At 40.3% G+C, this 26,680-nt stretch overlaps 1 long non-coding RNA gene across 1 annotated transcript; it reads right to left on the bottom strand.

The window, feature by feature from the left end:
* Window positions 1-12,903: 12,903 nt before the first annotated feature.
* LOC142188745 (uncharacterized) lies at window positions 12,904-22,040 on the bottom strand. Its single transcript, XR_012713078.1, has 3 exons — window positions 21,963-22,040; window positions 21,268-21,300; window positions 12,904-13,080 (listed from the first exon to the last, which is right to left on the bottom strand). It is a non-coding gene; the product is annotated as an uncharacterized LOC142188745 (long non-coding RNA).
* Window positions 22,041-26,680: the final 4,640 nt, after the last annotated feature.

Consider the following 26,680-nt stretch of genomic DNA (forward strand, 5'->3'; position numbering starts at 1 on the left):
AGATGGATGATAGATGGATGTATAGTAGAGGATTGTAGTGGAGATGGATGATAGATGGATGTCCAGTGGAGGATTGTAGTGGAGATGGATGATAGATGGATGTATAGTAGAGGATTGTAGTGGAGATGGATGATAGATGGATGTACAGTGGAGGATTGTAGCGGAGATGGATGATAGATGGATGTACAGTGGAGGATTGTAGCGGAGATGGATGATAGATGGATGTAAAGTGGAGGATTGTACTGGAGATGGATGATAGATGGATGTCCAGAAGAGGATTGTAGCAGAGATGGATGATAAATGGATGTACAGTGGAGGATTGTACTGGAGATGGATGATAGATGGATGTCCAGTGGAGTATTGTAGTGGAGATGGATGATAGATGGATGTAAAGTGGAGGATTGTACTGGAGATGGATGATAGATGGATGTCCAGTGAAGGATTGTAGTGGAGATGGATGATAGATGGATGTCCAGAAGAGGATTGTTGCGGAGATGGATGATAGATGGATGTACAGTGGAGGATTGTACTGGAGATGGATGATAGATGGATGTACAGTGGAGGATTGTAGTGGAGATGGATGATAGATGGATGTCCAGTGGAGGATTGTAGTGGAGATGGATGATAGATGGATGTATAGTAGAGGATTGTAGTGGAGATGGATGATAGATGGATGTACAGTGGAGGATTGTAGCGGAGATGGATGATAGATGGATGTACAGTGGAGGATTGTAGCGGAGATGGATGATAGATGGATGTAAAGTGGAGGATTGTACTGGAGATGGATGATAGATGGATGTCCAGAAGAGGATTGTAGCAGAGATGGATGATAAATGGATGTACAGTGGAGGATTGTACTGGAGATGGATGATAGATGGATGTCCAGTGGAGGATTGTAGTGGAGATGGATGATAGATGGATGTAAAGTGGAGGATTGTACTGGAGATGGATGATAGATGGATGTCCAGTGAAGGATTGTAGTGGAGATGGATGATAGATGGATGTACAGTGGAGGATTGTAGCGGAGATGGATGATAGATGGATGTACAGTGGAGGATTGTACTGGAGATGGATGATAGATGGATGTACAGTGGAGGATTGTAGCAGAGATGGATGATAGATGGATATCCAGTGGAGAATTGTAGTGGAGATGGATGATAGATGGATGTCCAGTGGAGGATTGTAGCGGAGATGGATGATAGATGGATGTACAGTGGAGGATTGTAGCAGAGATGGATGATAGATGGATATCCAGTGGAGAATTGTAGTGGAGATGGATGATAGATGGATGTAAAGTGGAGGATTGTACTGGAGATGGATGATAGATGGATGTCCAGAAGAGGATTGTAGCGGAGATGGATGATAGATGGATGTACAGTGGAGGATTGTAGCAGAGATGGATGATAGATGGATGTACACAGGAGGATTGTAGCAGAGATGGATGATAGATAGATGTCCAGTGAAGGATTGTAGTGGAGATGGATGATAGATGGATATCCAGTGGAGGATTGTAGCGGAGATGGATGATAGATGGATGTACAGTGGAGGATTGTACTGGAGATGGATGATAGATGGATGTATAGTAGAGGATTGTAGTGGAGATGGATGATAGATGGATGTCCAGTGGAGGATTGTAGTGGAGATGGATGATAGATGGATGTATAGTAGAGGATTGTAGTGGAGATGGATGATAGATGGATGTACAGTGGAGGATTGTAGCGGAGATGGATGATAGATGGATGTACAGTGGAGGATTGTAGCGGAGATGGATGATAGATGGATGTAAAGTGGAGGATTGTACTGGAGATGGATGATAGATGGATGTCCAGAAGAGGATTGTAGCAGAGATGGATGATAAATGGATGTACAGTGGAGGATTGTACTGGAGATGGATGATAGATGGATGTCCAGTGGAGGATTGTAGTGGAGATGGATGATAGATGGATGTAAAGTGGAGGATTGTACTGGAGATGGATGATAGATGGATGTCCAGTGAAGGATTGTAGTGGAGATGGATGATAGATGGATGTCCAGAAGAGGATTGTTGCGGAGATGGATGATAGATGGATGTACAGTGGAGGATTGTACTGGAGATGGATGATAGATGGATGTACAGTGGAGGATTGTAGCAGAGATGGATGATAGATGGATATCCAGTGGAGAATTGTAGTGGAGATGGATGATAGATGGATGTCCAGTGGAGGATTGTAGCGGAGATGGATGATAGATGGATGTACAGTGGAGGATTTTAGCAGAGATGGATGATAGATGGATATCCAGTGGAGAATTGTAGTGGAGATGGATGATAGATGGATGTAAAGTGGAGGATTGTACTGGAGATGGATGATAGATGGATGTCCAGAAGAGGATTGTAGCGGAGATGGATGATAGATGGATGTACAGTGGAGGATTGTAGCAGAGATGGATGATAGATGGATGTACACAGGAGGATTGTAGCAGAGATGGATGATAGATAGATAGATGTCCAGTGAAGGATTGTAGTGGAGATGGATGATAGATGGATATCCAGTGGAGGATTGTAGCGGAGATGGATGATAGATGGATGTACAGTGGAGGATTGTACTGGAGATGGATGATAGATGGATGTATAGTAGAGGATTGTAGTGGAGATGGATGATAGATGGATGTCCAGTGGAGGATTGTAGTGGAGATGGATGATAGATGGATGTATAGTAGAGGATTGTAGTGGAGATGGATGATAGATGGATGTACAGTGGAGGATTGTAGCGGAGATGGATGATAGATGGATGTACAGTGGAGGATTGTAGCGGAGATGGATGATAGATGGATGTAAAGTGGAGGATTGTACTGGAGATGGATGATAGATGGATGTCCAGAAGAGGATTGTAGCAGAGATGGATGATAAATGGATGTACAGTGGAGGATTGTACTGGAGATGGATGATAGATGGATGTCCAGTGGAGGATTGTAGTGGAGATGGATGATAGATGGATATACAGTGGAGGATTGTAGTGGAGATGGATGATAGATGGATGTACAGTGGAGGATTGTAGTGGAGATGGATGATAGATGGATGTACAGTGGAGGATTGTACTGGAGATGGATGATAGATGGATGTCCAGTGAAGGATTGTAGTGGAGATGGATGATAGATGGATGTCCAGAAGAGGATTGGTGCGGAGATGGATGATAGATGGATGTACAGTAGAGGTTTGTAGTGGAATAGGAGTGTGGATTATTATAAAGGGACATGTAATAGATATATTACATAAAAGTTTGGATGGGATTGTGATATTTCTATGTGATGTATAGTAGGTTTTGTTATTATAGAATTTTTGTTACAACAACAAGCGATTAATTAAAAGTGGTATTTATGTTTGATATAACAAGTGTGTAACACCAGGGGGAACCATAACAAGTATTTACCAGCAATGGGAGTGATAGCAAGTATGTGCAATAGTATTATCATGGGGTGCAATCGTCTTGTATTCATGTTGCCACAACTCTGCCGTGTCACGTCACATCTCTGCTACAGCACGTCACACCACGACTCTGCCACATCACACCACAACTCTTCCATGGCACGTCACACCACAACTCTGCCATGGCATGTCACGCCACAACTCTGCCATGGCACGTCACGCCACAACTCTGCCACATCACACCACAACTCTGCCACGGCACGGCATGCTACAACTCTGCCAAAGCACGTCACGCCATTACTCTGCCACGTCACGCAACTACTCTGCCATGTCACATCACAACTCTGTGCACCTTAAAGTTTGACTTTTTGAGAAATGTGAATGTAGTCGGGCTCAGCACATCTAAATGGGACAGCAAGATGCAAATCTAATGATGGGAGACAGAGCCATTAGCTGTGACTTAGTGATTTGTCCTATGTAGCACCTGTCAGTGCCAGATCAGATATCCACAGACAGCACCAAAGGTAATAGAAATCCACAGGGGGTCTGCTGGTTCTGACAGTGCTGGCTTTTGTCATTACATGTCATAGATCTGGACACCCTCAGTGACTGTAGTTTGTATGTTCTCCTTGTGTTTGGTGGTTTCCTCCAAGTACTCCAGTTTCCTCTCAGACTCCATAAACATCCTGATAGGGAATTTATATTGTGAGCCCTATATGGAACAGTGATTGTCTGTACGGCGCTGCGGAATACAGTGGCGATATATAAGTTAGAGAAACAAATTCTTCCTGATCAATCACTCCATCCTCCCATACACCCAGTGACTCTTCTCTCTACTGATTTGGCTATGTCTCTGGGAACGGGCGCTATCTACGTGGTAACGAGGCTCTATCCCATGGCAGGGCCACAGGAGACATTTATTATTATTTATTTGCTTTCATATAAAAAAAAAATAAAATAAAGTTAAAAATTCTCTGTAAATTCTGAAGAAAATAATGTCTCCTGCCTCCATCCTCGAGCTTCCTGCATTCTGCCCCAAGGCTCCAGCCTCCTGTCCTCAGGCTCCAGCCTCTAGCTTCCTGCCTCCTGCCCCAAGGCTCCAGCCTCCTACCCCCAGCCTTGAGCTTCCTGCCTCCTGCCCCAAGGCTCCAGCCTCCTGTCCTCAGGCTCCAGCCTCGAGCCTCCTGCATCCTGCCCCAAGGCTCCAGCCTCCTACCCCCAGTCTTGAGCTTCCTGCTTTTTGCCCCAAGGCTCCAGCCTTGAGCCTCCTGCCCCCAGGTTCCAGCCTCGAGCCTTCTGCCCCCAGGCTCCAGCCTCGAGCCTCCTGCCCCCAGGTTCCAGCCTCGAGCCTCCTGCCCCCAGGTTCCAGCCTCGAGCCTCCTGCCCCCAGGTTCCAGCCTCGAGCCTTCTGCACCCAGGTTCCAGCCTTGAGCCTCCTGCCCCCAGGTTCCAGCCTCGAGCCTCCTGCCCCCAGGTTCCCGCCTCGAGCCTTCTGCACTCAGCCTTGAGCTTCTTGCCTCCTGCCCACAGGCTCCAGCAGCACCACTGGGAAATATTTTTCGTACAACATCAGGCACACTTACTGACTGACAGTCTCTCACTTTTTGACCTCTTTTTGAGGATTGATAGAAAATTCATGGTCACTCAGGTAAAGTCCGGGCTGGCGGAGGTGGAAATAGAACAATCCAAGTAGAAGAAGTCAAGGCAAGAAATCAGATCAAACCAAGTCAATGCAAGGTTAGTCCAAAACACTTCCACTAAGGCCTCATTCACATTGCAGCATTCTACAAGCCAAATCAGCAGTGAACCTAAACCTGGAAGCTGCTCACATCACTTCATTACACCTAGTAGTCCCTTGACAAAGTCCATTCTTTTGGACGAAACGCACGTCGGCGTTTTACACCACAGGCGGTATGGTATACTACTGAAGCGTTATCGTCTTGTGTTTCTTGCTACACTGGGGTCATTTTGTGTTTAGTGGTATTACATTTGTTAGGGGCACAAGACCCCTGAGTGATGTTGTCGTAGTTAGATATCAGGCCTGGAGAAGTCTCACACACACACACACACACACACACACACACACACACACACACACACACACACCTGATGGTGTATCAAGTGAGTTCTAATTTTAATGGTAGGAAAGGTAGTTTAAATACAATACAGACAAGAGCAGGTTGGACTATAACATGACATGGTTGGCATAACATGATTGGTTGTAGAGTTGTAACATAAACCTAGCCTGTGGCTATTGGCTAAGGCCTAATGTAATCTCCATCTCATTATTACTATCCAAACTGGGATGGACTTTCTCATGAAACAAAGTCTAGATGCATATATCATGGCAAGAGAGATAATGATCACATGCTGGTCAGACAACTCCAGCCTTGGGGCTAACGATCAATAGGCTATAGAATCTGTTTCTACACACCCTAAGTGACCTGTCCAGTACATCTTAAAAGGTGAGGCCCTAAAGACAAACAGCTTTGATCTTTTGTATACAGTAACACAAACCCAGCCTAACTGGCTCCATGTTATGACCTGGTCTCAGCAGTCTCGGCCTGTTAGGTTCAGGCGCAGAGTGTACGGACGGCATTCAGCGCGTGAACCACCTGATGCACGGCAGGGGAATGTTCACACCAGACATGCTGTTTCTGCTCTGGCACTCGGGCATGGATCACGTGGTGAGTTGCCTGGTGGATCAGTGCCTGGTGTGTCTTGGCCTCTGAAGGGGTTAAGTTCTTTGCAGTGCTGAATACTTTACAGGCCATGGGCGAGGCCTTCTCTTTACTATATAAGGCTGTTGCACATGCTATCTGATGCCGGTCTTAAACTTCTGTACCTGTGCTCTAGTATGGTCTGTTCTCTGAAGCTGCTCCATCTGCATCCCGGCCCATCCAGTTTCTTGCTCCTGTTCACACAGGACGGGTTCGTTAAGTATTGAGCTCCTATCCAGACATAGTGTTCCGGGCGCAGCGAGCCCTAGGTATTTTTTCTGTTTGGAGGTTTGGAATTTTTTTGGTAGGGGTTTTTTATAGTGTGTGATACTCAGTTCTGTTTTTTCCTATCCCTTGCTTAGTTCAGTTATTCTGTGTTTCACGTTTATTTTCTCCCTATGCTTTGCGTTACTCATGTTCACCGTTAGTCCAAGTCTGGACATCCGTGGGGGGCTTGTTCTGTATTTGCCTCTCCTTCGTAAACGTGAAGCTAGACAGGGGCTCTATTTCCCTTGGTAGGTTAGCTACTTCTCCGGCTGTGCTCGTGCCCCTTCAGGCAAGTTAGTCGGGCCCACGGCTACTTCTAGTTGTGCGAGGCAGGGTGTAGGAGGATCCACACTAGAAGTCCAAACTGCTCAGACTTATTATTTTTTTTTATATATGTTTTTCCTTTACTAGACTGAGAAGTTATCAGTCAGGGGCCAGTCCGTGGTCAGGGATTCCCAGACCATAACACTCCATCTCTGAGAGAGAGAGAGAGAGAGCAATCTCGACCCCAACCTTCTTATACTTAATTTTTCAAGAGATCTTGTTGGCCCCCCACACACTGAAGGACATTAGTAGTTGTTTGCTTTTTAGCAATCTTCCTACTATGTTTATAAATTGACATTGATGTTATGACCTGTATTATAATATATTCCCCTCCCAGTATAGTGTCCCACACCTCCCTGTGGTTAGGGATGTTCTGGTTGTTTGACTACTTTCTCCAGGGGCGGATCTAGGGCCGGGCGAGCCGGGCAACCGCCCGGGGCCCCGCGGCGCGGCCGGGACCTAACAAAATGGTCCCGGTCGGCATGTCCCGACTTCTACTGAGCTCAGCGTTAAAACAGGAGCTGAGCTCACAGCTCCTGCTTTAAACGCCTATGTATTCAGCTCATCGGCGGTAGGACGCCGATGAGCCGAATTCATAGGCGTTTAAAGCTGGAGCTGTCACAGCTCAGCTCCTGCTTTAACGCTGAGCTCCGGCCTCCGGCATTTGTAGCCGCGATGTGATGACGTCATCACATCGCGGCTACAATATGTGTATGAGGGAGAGAGCTGCGGGGGAACGAGGAATGGTGAGTGTGTGCGTGAGTGTGAGACCAGCATGACACTGGGGCAGATGGAGGGGCAGAACGGCATGACACTGGGGCAGAACGGCATGGCACTGGGGCAGATGGAGGGGGAGAACGGCATGACACTGGGGCAGATGGAGGGGGAGAACGGCATGACACTGGGGCAGATGGAGGGGGAGAACAGCATGACACTGGGGCAGATGGAGGGGGGAGAACGGCATGACACTGGGGACAGAGATAGAGGGGGGGGAGACATGAAACTAGGGGTAGATGAAGGGTGTATATGAAAATGGGGGGGAGATATAATTTACGGGTGACTGTTGGAGGATTATACTGTGTGGAATCACATGAAAATTGAATGAGAATGGGTGGAGTCAACATAAAAGTGGGCGGGGCCTAATTTGCTGCGGCGCGCGCAGCGCACCGCACATTTTGCTCCCTCTTTCTAGTCTTCGACAGTTGGGAAGTACAGGTTAGAAGTGCGAGACCCCCAGTAAGTAGGGCCCCGCCAAAGTCAATTGCCCAGGGCTCCGCAAACCCTGGATCCGCCACTGACTTTCTCCCCCCATATTATGTGGTCTTTCAGGTTATCTTTGATACTATATGTGACATCATTTTTTCTCTATTAATAACATTTGTTATTTTTTTATTAGGTTTGTGTGTATATTTTTAGTTATTTGATTAGGTTGTTGCATACATTGGTTACTTTTGTTTTTTCGGTTTATTTCCACCTAGTAGTTTCAACTCTCGGTTTAGGCTTACAAATACTGACCGTGTGAGTAAGACCTCATGCACACCACCATGTTTTTTCACAGCTAGCACACTGACCCATTCACTTCCACGGCCTTAGAGACACAACTATGTATTTTAATGATCCTGTGTACAGATATGTGAACAAAAAACAGGACTGGTTCTATTCCTTCCGTGCTCCCTGACCTCAATAAGTGGGGCTGTGGAGCCACAAGCGCATACCTTTTGAAGAACAGTAAGAGGGACAAAATGTGTGGCGCAGCAAATTTAGCTCCACCCACTTTTATGTTGACTCAGCCCATTCTCATTCATTTTTCATGTGCCCCCACACAGTATAATCCTCCTACAGTCACCCGTACATTATATGTCCCCACATTATAATGTTCTCTTCCAACTGCCCCACAGTATTAAGTCCCTCTCCTGGTGCCCCAGTTTAAACTGTGGGAAACTAGAGGGGGACATGAAACTGGAGAAGCTGGAGGGGACATTAAACAGTGGGGGTAGTTGGAGGGGGACAATAAATTAATGGCAGCTGAAGTGGGACATTAAACGGGGGGCAACTAGAGGGGGACATTAAACTTGGGCAGCTAGAAGCAGACATAAAATTGTAGGGGTAGTTGGAGGGGGACATTAAACTGGGGGCAACTAAAGGCAGACAGGTCCCCTCCAGCTACCTTCACGGTTTAATGCCCCCTCCAGTTGTCCCCAGTTTAATGTCCCCCTGTTTAAGTGCCCCCCCTTCATCTACCCAGAGTCTCATCTCCCCCTTTATCTACCCCCAGTTTCATGTCCCCCCTCCATCTCTGCTCCTAGTTTCATCTCCCCCCTTCATCTTCCCCCAGTTTCATGTCCCCCCTCCATCTCTGCCACCAGTATAATGTTCCCCTTCCATCTCTGCCCCTAGGTTACTGTTGCTCCTCAATTGCTCCACACCACACACACACACACACACACACACACACACACACTCTCTCCATCCTGCATCTCACATCCCTCCTCCCCTCTCAGTACCTTACACCAAATCTCTCATCTCTTCCAGGACTGCACGGGCTATAAAGACACGCCCACATAGACACATGATGCCTGACGTCACACAGGTCCTTCAGGTCCTACAGTATTACAAGCTTTCCCCCGCTCTTATCGCAGCTACAACATTTTATCTGTTATAAGAGCGGGGAAAGTTTGTTAATAAGTAAAACACCTCAGGGACATAGCGGGACATGCAGGGAGCTGCGCGGGACCGTGGGACAGGAGTATAAAAGTGGGACTTTCCCCATTACCAAGATAAGAAGCCATGGGGGGAGGTGAGGTCCTTAATCCACCATAGAGTTCAGGTCTGAAATAGTTAAGGACTGTTTAGTTGCTGCAATGGGTGTGGTCAGGTAACGTAGAGGTGTCATTGAGCAGCAATGGACATTCAGGACCACCCGTGAATGGTCTGACTTTACTGAACTCTCCTATATCAGAAAATATTGTCCTACCCCATGGACAGGACATCAGCTGTGAAAAGCTGGAGAATCCCATTAATTCTTCTCTGCAGGAGAAAATCTATCTCTATGTGAAAATGATTTGATCTGTTTTTTATCTACGGCCAACAGACTGGACCAACCTGCACCCTGTTCGACACATGGATGAGTCAGGCTCTTCCGAAGATTTTAGACCTGGTTTTAGCCCATTATGATCGACCATTCTCTGCATTCCCAAACCTAGCCCCACTGGCCTTCACATCAAGGGTCCAGATCACATGACCAGCATTAGCCAATAGAAACTCGCCACTCCTTCACTCTTAGAAGTCTCACCGACTTTAGCTTCACATCTGACCTTGTGTTCCTGATCTTTGGGTTGCTTGGGAACCTGAAAAACAGAAACCCAATCTACTTAAAAACTGGTTACCTGTGGAGACATAGACTATCTGCGGTTTCTGCCTCCTTTTACTTTTCCACCACTTTACATAAATCATCTTCAGTTACATCTTGAAGTTTTTGATCAGAACTTCTGCCGAGGGAGGCTCCAGGGGATCTGACCTGACTTCTGAGGAATTCTTTGTACCCATACTTTACATGCGGGCACTTTCACAAAGAGGTGGATAAAGTTTTCCCTTTTTCCCCATTTTGTGATTGGATTGACCTGAGGCCGACAAAAGAAGTGTCAACTGCCAGGAAAACGGGCTTAGGCCTTGTTCACATTCATCATGTCACGTGTATAAGTCCTTAGTGATGTCTGGACAGAGAAGAACTGGGTCAGAAGAGAAGACTTTTCACTCTTTACAAGTCACTTCAGCTTGAGGGGTCTTCAGTGTTATCTCCTTACAGTAATAGGAGCAACCGCAGAAGAGAAATGAGGGAAAATAAGACGCATTGACAAGCCTTAGGAATCTGAGGTCGACCCGTCTGGTCAGAGACTCTAGAAAGGGCAGCAGAGGCTTCTTAAAGAGGCCCTTCCCCAAGGGTGGGAATCGAAGATCTTATTCATTCATCCATATCCACTTTTATTTTCCAGGTTTGTGGCTCGAAAACATATAAATGTTCTTTTTTTGGTCCATTTTGTAGACCATTCACTCCAATATAGTCTAGGTCCTAGATTTACTATCTTGGTTACGACCAAATACTGGCATCAACATGGCACCTAGTTTGGCCTAAAAATTGTTTGACATGCTAGTGTAGGTGTGGCTACTCAGAAAAAGGGGATGTGGCTTAAAGGTGCCACGATGCACCAAAACAGTGCCGGCCAAGAGTAACCCAACTAAGGTGCAGTATACATAGACTAGACCATATCGAGATAGGGCAGCTATGAACCTATGACACCCAAGTCAAATGTGACACACCAAGACATTTTGGGGGACATATATTGTGCCATCTCCTCCCTGAGGCAATGAGTTCAGGCGGCGCCTTATGGAATAATCTGGGGCAGCATTTGTTTTAATTGTGTTATTGTAATAAGCAGATGCCGATCATTTTTACTCACCCGTCCGCGCTCCTGTCCCGACAGTTACGCTTTTTTTTTACAGATTCTGACACACTGAGCTGAAAGGTTAGCCATCACTGGTCCATGCTTACAATCTCTGACTATCAGTATATCTGGGCCTACGGGCTCATGAAAATACCCGACAATGGTTGAAATAAACACGTTAATACTTTCAGGGCTCAGAAATGACAAGTAAATGGGAGACAACATTAGAAGACATGACACTTATACACTGCAGTGCTTCTAATACATGGGGTAGTGAATATAGGGGCGCGCATGCGTGTAATATGGGCACAAGTGTAACGTTAGTAATATTGGTAGACGTGCAACATTGGTAATATGGACACAATCTCACACTAATCTTTGGAGTTTTTTTGTGTTTTTTTTTTTCAAAGTTTAAACTCTATCACATTAGTTACACTTTGGAAAAAGTTGCGTTGCCGTTATTTAACGCCCATAAGTTTATAATGTTAATGCTAAATAATTTACGTTATTACACTATGGTTAACTTCTATTATGTCTTGTGGTTACTATATGTCAGTTTACTAATGTATTCAGTCGAGCTCTGTGATTGGCTATTCATGTCATGTGATGTATCATATGACTTGTTCCATGTGATAAGAAGCGGCCACAGTAGGGAGTATCATCATCATTGACTTGTGGAAAGGGTTACGTAGGATCAGACATCTTGTGGTGACTTTATTTCTTTACCAAGGTTTTCTAGAACATATCCAGGGTTTGTGTCAATGTATCGGTGTATACGCAACAGGCTTGTGAACAAGGTTTATTACCTTCGTGTGTTATCGCACTGGGTGACTGCGACTCTTTACTTGATGGGGAGAAACCTGCCATGTTGTTTTCATATGACTACTGTGCGTTATCAGTGTATGTTGTTACCGATACGATCCCTCCTCTATATTGTCATTTGGGGATTCATTTCATGTTGGGGAGGAGAAGGGGAAAAGAAAGTGATCTATATTCTAGAATATTGTGGGATGGACTGCTGTATTATATCTTGTTTAGGTGCACTGTATCTGATATGACTGCACATGTAATGTTGGACTTGGCAGCTTTCACACAGATGGAATCAATTGAGATCATTATTGAATGTTGGGTGGGGTTTGTTGGCGTGTTCATATACGGTTCCAGACTGCTATTATTCATGCTATGACTAAGAGACCGCAATGCAGTTTCCGAAACACGTAGGCTTTTCTTGTCTTCTTAACCTGGATCCATGTTGTAGATGTTTTAACTTGCTATGAAGTAAAAGTTGTATTTTATTATTTAAGAATTTTTGGCATCCTGGATGTTTTTACACAACTTCTCACATTTAGTTGGGAGCACCATGAGTGGAGATAATGGATGTGGTAATGGATAGGGGCTCATCCTCTGTAAGGTACATGCCCTCTGCCTCAGAGAGAAATAGAAAATGTGCTGCAGCCATAATGGGGCTATTTACAGCAGAAAAACTGGACGAACAACAGCTGGGAAACATTCTGCCCAACACCACCCTGCAGAAAATTCAGGTGCCCTTTAAGGACCCCAATAAATATCTAATGCCAATAAAATCTGGGCAGATGTTTAATGTGAATACAATTATAAAAGACTAATAAAAACCAAAGAAATATTGAGTCAAAACAGAGAAAAAAACGATCACAAATCTCTGGACAGAATCACACACACAATCTGTAGAAACAAGTCAGTTTTTGTTGCAGTTTTTACGATTTTCTTTTTCTAGTGTGTACTCCGACTTCATAGAGCGAACGGCGGGGCCTCTGAAATGATTTCCATAGAAGGTCACATGGTCGGGACGAGAGCTTCACGTTCCGCGCTCAATGTGAGGCATCTGAGCGGATCGCTGTCAGTTCTGTAGATCACTGTACGTATCTTGAGATGAAAACTGCAAATCCTGCAAGAAATAAAAATTATTGGAGTGAAGTAAAATAACCGAAGGCTTGAGGAAATAATCTGTCTGTTATCTGAGGGCAGAGGAAAGGGCGGCACTAAGATTAGGAACATTTCTGGAATCCATGTGTGTATATAGGGATACAGTAGTTGTTCCAAGCTGGGGAGTTAGGGTCCCAACCCGTCTAGTAATTATAGAGATGAATTTCACAATAGGTCGTGTCAGTCAATCACCATTTTATTGTAAACTCAATGTGAACGGTTTCGGTCCGGAATCCTTCCTCAGACTCTGATAAATGTAGAAGAAATGATGCAACTCCGAAGCAATGTCTGCTATGTCCCAGTCCGCCCCCAGGGAAACCAGACCGGGCCCACAGAAATAAGTAAAAATCAGTGTGAGGAACACGAGGTGTCCGTATATCAGTGCTGTGGATGTGCCTGTAGCAAAGGGAAGGTGTATTCTAGGTGTACTATATACAGGATTCTTGGTGTATTATATACAGTATTCTTGGAGTATTATATACAGTATTCTTGGTGTATTATATACAGTATTCTTGGAGTATTATATACAGTATTCTTGGTGTATTATATACAGTATTTCTCTTGTACTATATATCGTATTCTTGGAGTATTATATACAGTATTCTTGGTGTATTATATACAGTATTTCTCTTGTACTATATACAGTATTCTTGGAGTATTATATACAGTATTTCTCTTGTACTATATACCGTATTCTTGAAGTATTATATACAGTATTGGTGTATTATATACAGTATTCTTGGTGTATTATATACAGTATTCTTTGTGCACTATATACAGTATTCTTGGTGTATTATATACAGTATTCTTGGTGTATTATATACAGTATTCTTGGAGTATTATATACAGTATTCTTGGAGTATTATATACCATATTCTTGGTGTATTATATACAGTATTCTTGGAGTATTATATACAGTATTCTTGGAGTATTATATACAGTATTCTTGGTGTATTATATACAGTATTCTTGGAGTATTATATACAGTATTCTAGGTGTACTATATACAGTATTCTTGGTGTATTATATACAGTATTCTTGGAGTATTATATACAGGATTCTTGGAGTATTATATACAGTATTCTTGGTGTATTATATACAGTATTCTTGGTGTATTATATACAGTATTCTTGGAGTATTATATACAGTATTTCTCTTGTACTATATACCGTATTCTTGGAGTATTATATACAGTATTCTTGGTGTATTATATACAGTATTTCTCTTGTACTATATACAGTATTCTTGGTGTATTATATACAGTATTTCTCTTGTACTATATACCGTATTCTTGGAGTATTATATACAGTATTCTTGGTGTATTATATACAGTATTGGTGTATTATATACAGTATTCTTGGAGTATTATATACAGTATTCTTTGTGCACTATATACAGTATTCTTGGTGTATTATATACAGTATTCTTGGTGTATTATATACAGTATTCTTGGTGTATTATATACAGTATTCTTGGAGTATTATATACAGTATTCTTGGTGTATTATATACAGTATTCTTGGTGTATTATATACAGTATTCTTGGTGTATTATATACAGTATTCTTGGTGTACTATATACAGTATTCTTGGTGTACTATATACAGTATTCTTGGTGTATTATATACAGTATTCTTGGTGTATTATATACAGTATTCTTGGTGTATTATATACAGTATTCTTGGTGTATTATATACAGTATTCTTGGTGTACTATATACAGTATTCTTGGTGTACTATATACAGTATTCTTGGTGTATTATATACAGTATTCTTGGTGTATTATATACAGTATTCTTGGTGTATTATATACAGTATTCTTGGTGCATTATATACAGTATTCTTGGAGTATTATATACAGTATTCTTGGAGTATTATATACAGTATTCTTGGTGTATTATATACAGTATTCTTGGTGTATTATATACAGTATTCTTGGTGTATTATATACAGTATTCTTGGTGCATTATATACAGTATTCTTGGAGTATTATATACAGTATTCTTGGTGTACTATATACAGTATTCTTGGTGTATTATATACAGTATTCTTGGAGTATTATATACAGTATTCTTGGTGTATTATATACAGTATTCTTGGTGTATTATATACAGTATTCTTGGTGTATTATATACAGTATTCTTGGTGTACTATATACAGTATTCTTGGTGTATTATATACAGTATTCTTGGTGTATTATATACAGTATTCTTGGTGTATTATATACAGTATTCTTGGTGTATTATATACAGTATTCTTGGTGTACTATATACAGTATTCTTGGTGTATTATATACAGTATTCTTGGTGTATTATATACAGTATTCTTGGTGTATTATATACAGTATTCTTGGTGTATTATATACAGTATTCTTGGTGCATTATATACAGTATTCTTTGTGCATTATATACAGTATTCTTGGTGCATTATATACAGTATTCTTGGTGCACTATATACAGTATTCTTGGTGTATTATATACAGTATTCTTGGTGTATTATATACAGTATTCTTGGTGTATTATATACAGTATTCTTGGTTTATTATATACAGTATTCTTGGAGTATTATATACAGTATTCTTGGTGTATTATATACAGTATTCTTGGTGTATTATATACAGTATTCTTGGAGTATTATATACAGTATTTTTGGTGTACTATATACAGTATTCTTGGTGTACTATATACAGTATTCTTGGTGTATTATATACAGTATTCTTGGAGTATTATATACAGTATTCTTGATGTATTATGTCACGGGATGGTTAGAGTCTATACTATAGGCAATGTGTAATATATATTTCATGTGGAATGTATTCTCTAACCTGTTATATACATCAGTGTGTAGTTGGCTGATTCGGGTCTAGTGTGTTAGCACATTGTATGCAAATCCCTCTAACTAGTGAGGACAATGGGTGGAGATAATCTGATCGGTGTCTCCAAGAAGATGTTGGATGGTGCATTGTCCATAGTAGACAGGGAGTCTGCTCTCCTTGGTATAGGTGAGGGGGGAAGGATCTGTGACTCAGCCCTTCCCACCCCCAGATATAGGAAGTAACAGTCTTAGTATATAGATGTAGCTAGCAGTTAGTATGTGTTAGCCGGCCTGTGCACAGCTCTGCAGAGAGCCAGGATTTAGTTACAGGACCAAGGAGCCAAAGCTATCATTGGATTGTGACTTCTGTGGACTTATTGTTATTACGGTTGATGTGACCGCCGCCGGCTACTAACTTTGTGGATTACAATAAATTGCTGTTGTCTCCCGACCTCTTGCGTCCGTGTTGATTCAAAAGACCATCCGGAGGAAGACGTATACCTTTGTTCCGTGACATATTATATACAGTATTCTTGGAGTATTATATACAGTATTCTTGGTGTACTATATACAGTATTCTTGGTGTACTATATACAGTATTCTTGGTGTATTATATACAGTATTCTTGGTGTATTATATACAGTATTGTTGGTGTACTATATACAGTATTCTTGGTGTATTATATACAGTATTCTTGGTGTACTATATACAGTATTCTTGGTGTATTATATACAGTATTCTTGGTGTATTATATACAGTATTCTTGGTGTATTATATACAGTATTCTTGGTGTACTATATACAGTATTCTTGGTGTATTATATACAGTATTCTTGGTGTATTATATACAGTATTCTTGAAGTATTATATACAGTATTCTTGGTGTATTATATACAGTATTCTTGGTGTACTATATACAGTATTCTTGGTGTACTATATATAGTATTCTTGGTGTATTATATACAATATTCTTGGTGTATTATATACAGTATTCTTGGTGTACTATATATAGTATTCTTGGTGTATTATATACAGTATTCTTGATGTATTTTATACAGTATTCTTGGAGTATTATATACCGTATTCTTGGTGTATTATATACAGTATTCTTGGTGTATTATATACAGTATTCTTGGTGCACTATATACAGTATTCTTGGTGCACTATATACAGTATTCTTGGTGCATTATATACAGTATTCTTGGTGTATTATATACAGTATTTCTCTTGTACTATATACAGTATTCTTGGTGCACTATATACAGTATTCTTGGTGCACTATATACAGTATTCTTGGTGCACTATATACAGTATTCTTGGTGCATTATATACAGTATTCTTGGTGTATTATATACAGTATTCTTGGTGTATTATATACAGTATTCTTCGTGTATTATATACAGTATTCTTGGAGTATTATATACTGTATTCTTGGAGTATTATATACAGTATTCTTGGTGTATTATATACAGTATTCTTGGTGTATTATATACAGTATTCTTGGTGTACTATATACAGTATTCTTGGTGTATTATATACAGTATTCTTGGTGTATTATATACAGTATTCTTGGTGTATTATATACAGTATTTCTCTTGTACTATATATCGTATTCTTGGAGTATTATATACAGTATTCTTGGTGTATTATATACAGTATTTCTCTTGTACTATATACAGTATTCTTGGAGTATTATATACAGTATTTCTCTTGTACTATATACAGTATTCTTGGTGTATTATATACAGTATTTCTCTTGTACTATATACCGTATTCTTGGAGTATTATATACAATATTCTTGGAGTATTATATACAGTATTCTTGGTGTATTATATACAGTATTCTTGGTGTATTATATACAGTATTCTTGGTGTACTATATACAGTATTCTTGGTGTATTATATACAGTATTCTTGGTGTATTATATACAGTATTCTTGGTGTACTATATACAGTATTCTTGGTGTATTATATTCATTATTCTTGGTGTACTATATACAGTATTCTTGGTGTATTATATACAGTATTCTTGGTGTATTATATACAGTATTCTTGGTGTACTATATACAGTATTCTTGGTGTATTATATACAGTATTCTTGGTGTACTATATACAGTATTCTTGATGCATTATATACAGTATTCTTGGTGTATTATATACAGTATTCTTGGTGTATTATATACAGTATTCTTGGTGTATTATATACAGTATTCTTGGTGTACTATATACAGTATTCTTGGTGTATTATATTCATTATTCTTGGTGTACTATATACAGTATTCTTGGTGCATTATATACAGTATTCTTGGTGCATTATATACAGTATTCTTCGTGCATTATATACAGTATTCTTGGTGCATTATATACAGTATTCTTGGTGCATTATATACAATTTTCTTGGAGTATTATATACAGTATTCTTGGTGTATTATATACAGTATTCTTGGTGTATTATATACAGTATTCTTTGGGTATTATATACAGTATTCTTGGTGTATTATATACAGTATTCTTGGTGTACTATATACAGTATTTCTCGTACTATATACAGTATTCTTGGTTTATTATATACAGTATTTCTCTTGTACTATATACAGTATTCTTGGTGTACTATATGCAGTATTTCTCTTGTACTATATACAGTATTCTTGGTGTACTATATACAGTATTCTTGGTGTACTATATACAGTATTCTTGGTGTATTATATACCATATTCTTGGTGTACTATATACAGTATTCTTGGTGTATTATATACAGTATTCTTGGTGTACTATATACAGTATTCTTGGTGTATTATATACAGTATTCTTGGTGTACTATATACAGTATTCTTGGTGTACTATATACAGTATTCTTGGTGTATTATATACAGTATTCTTGGTGTATTATATACAGTATTCTTGGTGTATTATATACAGTATTCTTGGTGTACTATATACAGTATTCTTGGTGTATTATATACAGTATTCTTGGTGTATTATATACAGTATTCTTGGTGTATTATATACAGTATTCTTGGTGTACTATATACAGTATTCTTGGTGTACTATATACAGTATTCTTGGTGTACTATATACAGTATTCTTGGTGTATTATATACCGTATTCTTGGTGTACTATATACAGTATTCTTGGTGTATTATATACAGTATTCTTGGTGTACTATATACAGTATTCTTGGTGTATTATATACAGTATTCTTGGTGTACTATATACAGTATTCTTGGTGTACTATATACAGTATTCTTGGTGTATTATATACAGTATTCTTGGTGTATTATATACAGTATTCTTGGTGTACTATATACAGTATTCTTGGTGTATTATATACAGTATTCTTGGTGTATTATATACAGTATTCTTGGTGTACTATATACAGTATTCTTGGTGTTATATATACAGTATTCTTGGTGTATTATATACAGTATTCTTGGTGTATTATATACAGTATTCTTGATGTATTATATACAGTATTCTTGGAGTATTATACACAGTATTCTTGGTTTATTATATACAGTATTCTTGGTGTATTATATACAGTATTCTTGGAGTATTATATACAGTACTCTTGGTGTATTATATATAGTATTCTTGGTGTATTATATACTGTATTCTTGGTGCATTATATACAGTATTCTTGGAGTATTATATACAGTATTCTTGGTGTATTATATACAGTATTCTTGGTGTATTATATACAGTATTCTTGGTGTATTATATACAGTATTCTTGGTGTATTATATACAGTATTCTTGGAGTATTATATACCATATTCTTGGTGCAATATATACAGTATTCTTGGTGCACTATATACAGTATTCTTGGTGCACTATATACAGTATTCTTGGTGCATTATATACAGTATTCTTGGAGTATTATATACAGTATTCTTGGTGTATTATATACCGTATTCTTGGTGTATTATATACAGTATTCTTGGAGTATTATATTCAGTATTCTTGGTGCACTATATACAGTATTCTTGGTGTATTATATACAGTATTCTTGGTGTACTATATACAGTATTCTTGGTGTATTATATACAGTATTCTTGGAGTATTATATACAGTATTCTTGGTGTACTATATACAGTATTCTTGGAGTATTATATTCAGTATTCTTGGTGCACTATATACAGTATTCTTGTTGTATTATATACAGTATTCTTGGTGCACTATATACAGTATTCTTGGTGCATTATATACAGTATTCTTGGTGTACTATATACAGTATTCTTGGTGTATTATATACAGTATTCTTGGAGTATTATATACAGTATTCTTGGTGTATTATATACAGTATTCTTGGTGTATTATATACAGTATTCTTGGTGTATTATATACAGTATTCTTGGTGTACTATATACAGTATTCTTGGTGTATTATATTCATTATTCTTGGTGTATTATATACAGTATTCTTGGAGTATTATATTCAGTATTCTTGGTGCACTATATACAGTATTCTTGGTGTATTATATACAGTATTCTTGGTGTACTATATACAGTATTCTTGGTGTATTATATACAGTATTCTTGGAGTATTATATACAGTATTCTTGGTGTACTATATACAGTATTCTTGGAGTATTATATTCAGTATTCTTGGTGCACTATATACAGTATTCTTGTTGTATTATATACAGTATTCTTGGTGCACTATATACAGTATTCTTGGTGCATTATATACAGTATTCTTGGTGTACTATATACAGTATTCTTGGTGTATTATATACAGTATTCTTGGAGTATTATATACAGTATTCTTGGTGTATTATATACAGTATTCTTGGTGTATTATATACAGTATTCTTGGTGTATTATATACAGTATTTCTCTTGTACTATATACAGTATTCTTGGTGTATTATATACAGTATTCTTGGTGTATTATATACAGTATTCTTGGTGCACTATATACAGTATTCTTGGTGTATTATATACAGTATTCTTGGAGTATTATATACAGTATTCTTGGTGTATTATATACAGTATTCTTGGTGCACTATATACAGTATTCTTGGTGTATTATATACAGTATTCTTGGTGTATTATATACAGTATTCTTGGAGTATTATATACAGTATTCTTGGAGTATTATATACAGTATTCTTGGTGTATTATATACAGTATTCTTGGTGTATTATATACAGTATTCTTGGAGTATTATATACAGTATTCTTGGTGTATTATATACAGTATTCTTGGTGTATTATATACAGTATTCTTGGTGTACTTGGGTTCTCTGTGTCACTAGACTCCGGCCCTTAGTCCTCCCTATAGATACATCGCCGTGTGTACAAAATGGACAGCAGGAGACCCAAACCCATAATGTCACTCACCATGTACGCAGACTCCTGGTCCGAAGGGTTCGACTGAAAAACAATTGTCATCCGATGAAGCGCAGACTAGTCATGTCTATCACAGTAGATAGGAGATAGATAGATAGAAGATAGATAGAAGATAGATAGGAGAAAGATAGATAGATAGGAGATAGATAGATAGATAGATAGATAGATAGATAGATAGATAGGAGAAAGATAGATAGATAGATAGATAGATAGATAGGAGCTAGATAGATAGATAGATAGATAGATAGGAGATAGAGAGATAGATAGATAGATAGATAGGAGAAAGATAGATAGGAGAAAGATAGATAGATAGATAGAGAGATAGATAGGAGATAGATAGATAGATAGGAGCTAGATAGATAGATAGATAGATAGATAGATAGATAGGAGATAGATAGGAGAAAGATAGATAGATAGGAGATAGATAGATAGAGAGATAGATAGGAGAAAGATAGATAGAGAGATAGAGAGATAGATAGGAGAAAGATAGATAGATAGAGAGATAGATAGGAGATAGATAGATAGAGAGATAGATAGATAGAGAGATAGATAGGAGATAGATAGATAGAGAGATAGATAGGAGAAAGAGAGATAGATAGGAGAAAGATAGATAGATAGATAGATAGGAGATAGATAGATAGATAGATAGATAGATAGATAGATAGATAGATAGATGAGTTCCTTACCCTGGTGATCGCCTGCATGTTGTAATAGTCAGTCGGAGGATCCTGTTTCTCATTTGCTTCCTCTGTGGGTAAATAAGAAGAAACCTTTTTAGACTTCGTTGTACAGAAGAAAGTCTCTAGAGAGGGATTGGGTTGGCAGAAACATTGTAATGTTAGTTTAGATCCCAGATATTTGTAAAATCTTCTAAAATCCATTCCCTCTAACTCATCTCCATCATCCCCTATGTCAGAAATAGATGGAACTACAGAAACTTCCTGAGCCTGAGGCTCCGCGTTGCGGACACACGGCGATTTTTTTATTGCAGATGTTGGTGCAGTTTTTTGAGGCATAGCCAGGCCTTGAGCAGAGAGTAAAAGCAGAAGAAACCTTCTAGATATTTCCCGTTCCTTCTGTCGTCATTCCTGGCTTTAGCTAAAAAAAAAAAAAACAGCATAAGGTGTAACAAGAAAGCTGCTTGACCGAAACACAAAAGGGATTCCCCATCTTGAGTATTGATAGCAGGGCCAGCGTCAGCAGCCAGCTTACCTGGGCAAGTCCCGGGGCCCCAATCTCCTGAGGGGGCCCACTCCGCTGCCAGGCGTTGACTTTGGCTAATTTTTTATTTTTTTTAAATAGGTTGTTAACTGCTGGAATAACCCCGATAGGTAACGAGGTCTGCGGGAGTGGGGATCAGTAAGTAAGGCCGGGATCACAAAGCGGTTTGTTCACACCAAATCGGTCCAAAACTGCTGTTATCAGACTCCGGGGTCTCATCAGGCCCAAGGAAAGTAAGTGAACATAATAAACATTAAAAAACAAAAAACTTGATCGTCTTCAGTAGCTGATACATTTTTTTTTAATGGCTAACTAATAAAGATGACAGATTACAAGCTTTCAGGGCTCTCGGCCTCTTCCTCAGGTGTAGTATAACACAATATCTGAAGCGTGCAGGGACATTTCATTTGCAGCATGCATCTTGACCAAATTGCATCTTAACCGAAGAGCAGATTAACCAAAGTGCACTTATACATGGCACTTATACATGGCACTTACACATGGCACTTACACGGGGCACTTACACGGGGCACTTACACGGGGCACTTACACGGGGCACTTACACGGGGCACTTACACGGGGCACTTACACTTGGCACTTACACGGGGCACTTACACATGGCACTTACACGGGGCACTTACACATGGCACTTACACGGGGCACTTACACGGGGCACTTACACGGGGCACTTACACGGGGCACTTACACGGGGCACTTATACATGGCACTTACACGGGGCACTTACACGGGGCACTTACACTTGGCACTTACACTTGGCACTTACACGGGGCACTTACACGGGGCACTTACACGGGGCACTGACGCATGGCACTTACACATGGCACTTACACGGGGCACTTACACGGGGCACTGACGCATGGCACTGACGCATGGCACTTACACATCCTCCATCTTTGTATTTTGGCAGCCATCTTGTGCTTTTTCACATATAAACTGATTTTTCTGCTTAAGTCAAGGAGGCCCTTTGTTAGACTTTAAGGAATGTGATAATGAACGTTAATGCAGAGGTTGCTAATCATTATCTCTCAAGGGCCTCGTTTTGAGAAGATGCAGCTGACTTTGTATATCTCTTACCTCCTTTACATGATGTATGGACACATAACCAACAAAAGTATTAATCTTATGGTATCTGGGCACTTTGTCATATTTTATGGTTTATGAAGGTCACTTAGAGTTTGTATAGACAGAATCTATGTAGCTAATTGTTAATTAAGTTGCAACATGTCATCTTATCTCTTTTGCCATGATATATACATATAGACATAGTCTGGGATGTTAGCTCACACATAAGTATTTTTGAATCCTTCTTTGTTTCATGGGAAAGTCCATCCCAGTGTGGAAAGCTATAATGAGATGCGGATTATATCAGGCCTCAGCCAATAGTCATGTGCCAGGCTTATCTTGTATCTCTATGACCAATCATTTTATACTAATTAGAATAAGCCAAGCCAGCTCTTTGTCTGTAATGTATTTAAACTACCTTTTTCTTATAATAAAATCAGAACTCTTTTGATACACTACCATCTTGTGTCTTTAATCAGTTCTCCAGGCTTAAAAGAGAGATGGCTGCAGTCCATCTAGGCCTGTTAATTAATTATCTAATTTGGAACTCTGCAACATACTCTTATGAGGACACTTTAATGTCCCCAACAGCACTTACACATGGCAGTTATATATGGAAGTTACACAGGGCACTTACACAGGGCACTTACACAGGGCACTTACACAGGGCACTTACACAGGGCACTTACACTTATACATGGCACTTATACATGGCACTTACACATGGCACTTACACATGGCACTTACACATGGCACACTTACACATGGCACTTACACATGGCACTTACACATGGCACTTACACATGGCACTTACACATGGCACTTACACATGGCACTTACACTTACACATGGCACGTACACAGGGCACTTACACATGGCACTTACACATGGCACTTACACTTATACATGGCACTTACACATGACACTTACACTTATACATGGCACTTACACATGACACTTACACATGACACTTACACAGAGCACTTACACTTATACATGGCACTTACACATGGCACTTACACTTATACATGGCACTTACACATGACACTTACACATGACACTTACACAGAGCACTTACACTTATACATGGCACTTATACATGGCACTTATACATGGCACTTACACATGGCACTTACACATGGCACTTACACATGGCACTTACACATGGCACTTACACTTACACATGGCACGTACACATGGCACTTACACATGGCACTTACACATGGCACTTACACATGGCACTTACACATGGCACTTACACATGGCACTTACACTTACACATGGCACGTACACATGGCACGTACACATGGCACTTATACATGGCACTTACACATGGCACTTACACTTATACATGGCACTTACACATGACACTTACACAGAGCACTTACACTTATACATGGCACTTACACATGGCACTTACACAGGGCACTTACACTTATACATGGCACTTACACATGGCACTTACACAGGGCACTTACACAGGGCACTTACACAGGGCACTTACACAGGGCACTTACACATGCCACTTACACTTATACATGGCACTTACACATGGCACTTACACAGGGCACTTACACATGGCACTTACACATGGCACTTACACATGGCACTTACACATGGCACATACACATGGCACTTACACATGGCACTTACACATGGCACGTACACAGGGCACTTACACATGGCACTTACACATGGCACTTACACAGGGCACTTACACATGGCACTTACACATGGCACTTACACAGGGCACTTACACAGCGCACTTACACATGGCACTTACACATGGCACTTACACATGGCACTTACACAGGGCACTTACACAGGGCACTTACACTTATACATGGCACTTACACATGGCACTTACACATGGCACTTACACAGGGCACTTACACAGGGCACTTACACTTACACAGGGCACTTACACAGGGCACTTACACAGGGCACTTACACAGGGCACTTACACAGGGCACTTACACATGCCACTTACACTTATACATGGCACTTACACAGGGCACTTACACATGGCACTTACACATGGCACTTACACATGGCACATACACATGGCACTTACACATGGCACTTACACATGGCACTTACACTTACACATGGCACGTACACAGGGCACTTACACATGGCACTTACACATGGCACTTACACAGGGCACTTACACATGGCACTTACACAGGGCACTTACACAGCGCACTTACACAGGGCACTTACACATGGCACGTACACATGGCACTTACACATGGCACTTACACATGGCACTTATACATGGCACTTACACATGGCACTTATACATGGCACTTACACATGGCACTTATACAGGGCACTTACACATGACACTTACACATGACACTTACACAGGGCACTTACACAGGGCACTTACACAGGGCACTTACACAGGGCACTTACACAGGGCACTTACACTTACACATGACACTTACACAGGGCACTTACACAGGGCACTTACACAGGGCACTTACACAGGGCACTTACACAGGGCACTTACACAGGGCACTTACACATGGCACTTATACAGGGCACTTACTCTTACACATGGCACTTACACATGGCACTTACACATGGCACTTACACTTACACATGGCACGTACACATGGCACGTACACATGGCACTTACACATGGCACTTACACATGGCACTTATACAGGGCACTTACACTTATACATGGCACTTACACATGGCACTTACACATGACACTTACACATGACACTTACACAGGGCACTTACACTTATACATGGCACTTATACATGGCACTTACACATGGCACTTACACATGGCACTTACACAGGGCACTTACACATGGCACTTACACATGGCACTTACACATGGCACTTACACATGGCACTTACACAGGGAACTTACACAGGGAACTTACACAGGGCACTTACACTTATACATGGCACTTATACATGGCACTTATACATGGCACTTACACTTGGCACTTACACTTGGCACTTACACATGGCACTTACACTTGGCACTTACACAGGGCACTTACACTTACACATGGCACGTACACAGGGCACTTACACAGGGCACTTACACAGGGAACTTACACAGGGCACTTACACT

This window comes from Leptodactylus fuscus, unplaced genomic scaffold (genome assembly GCF_031893055.1).
Source record: "Leptodactylus fuscus isolate aLepFus1 unplaced genomic scaffold, aLepFus1.hap2 HAP2_SCAFFOLD_72, whole genome shotgun sequence".
Taxonomy (NCBI): domain Eukaryota; kingdom Metazoa; phylum Chordata; class Amphibia; order Anura; family Leptodactylidae; genus Leptodactylus; species Leptodactylus fuscus.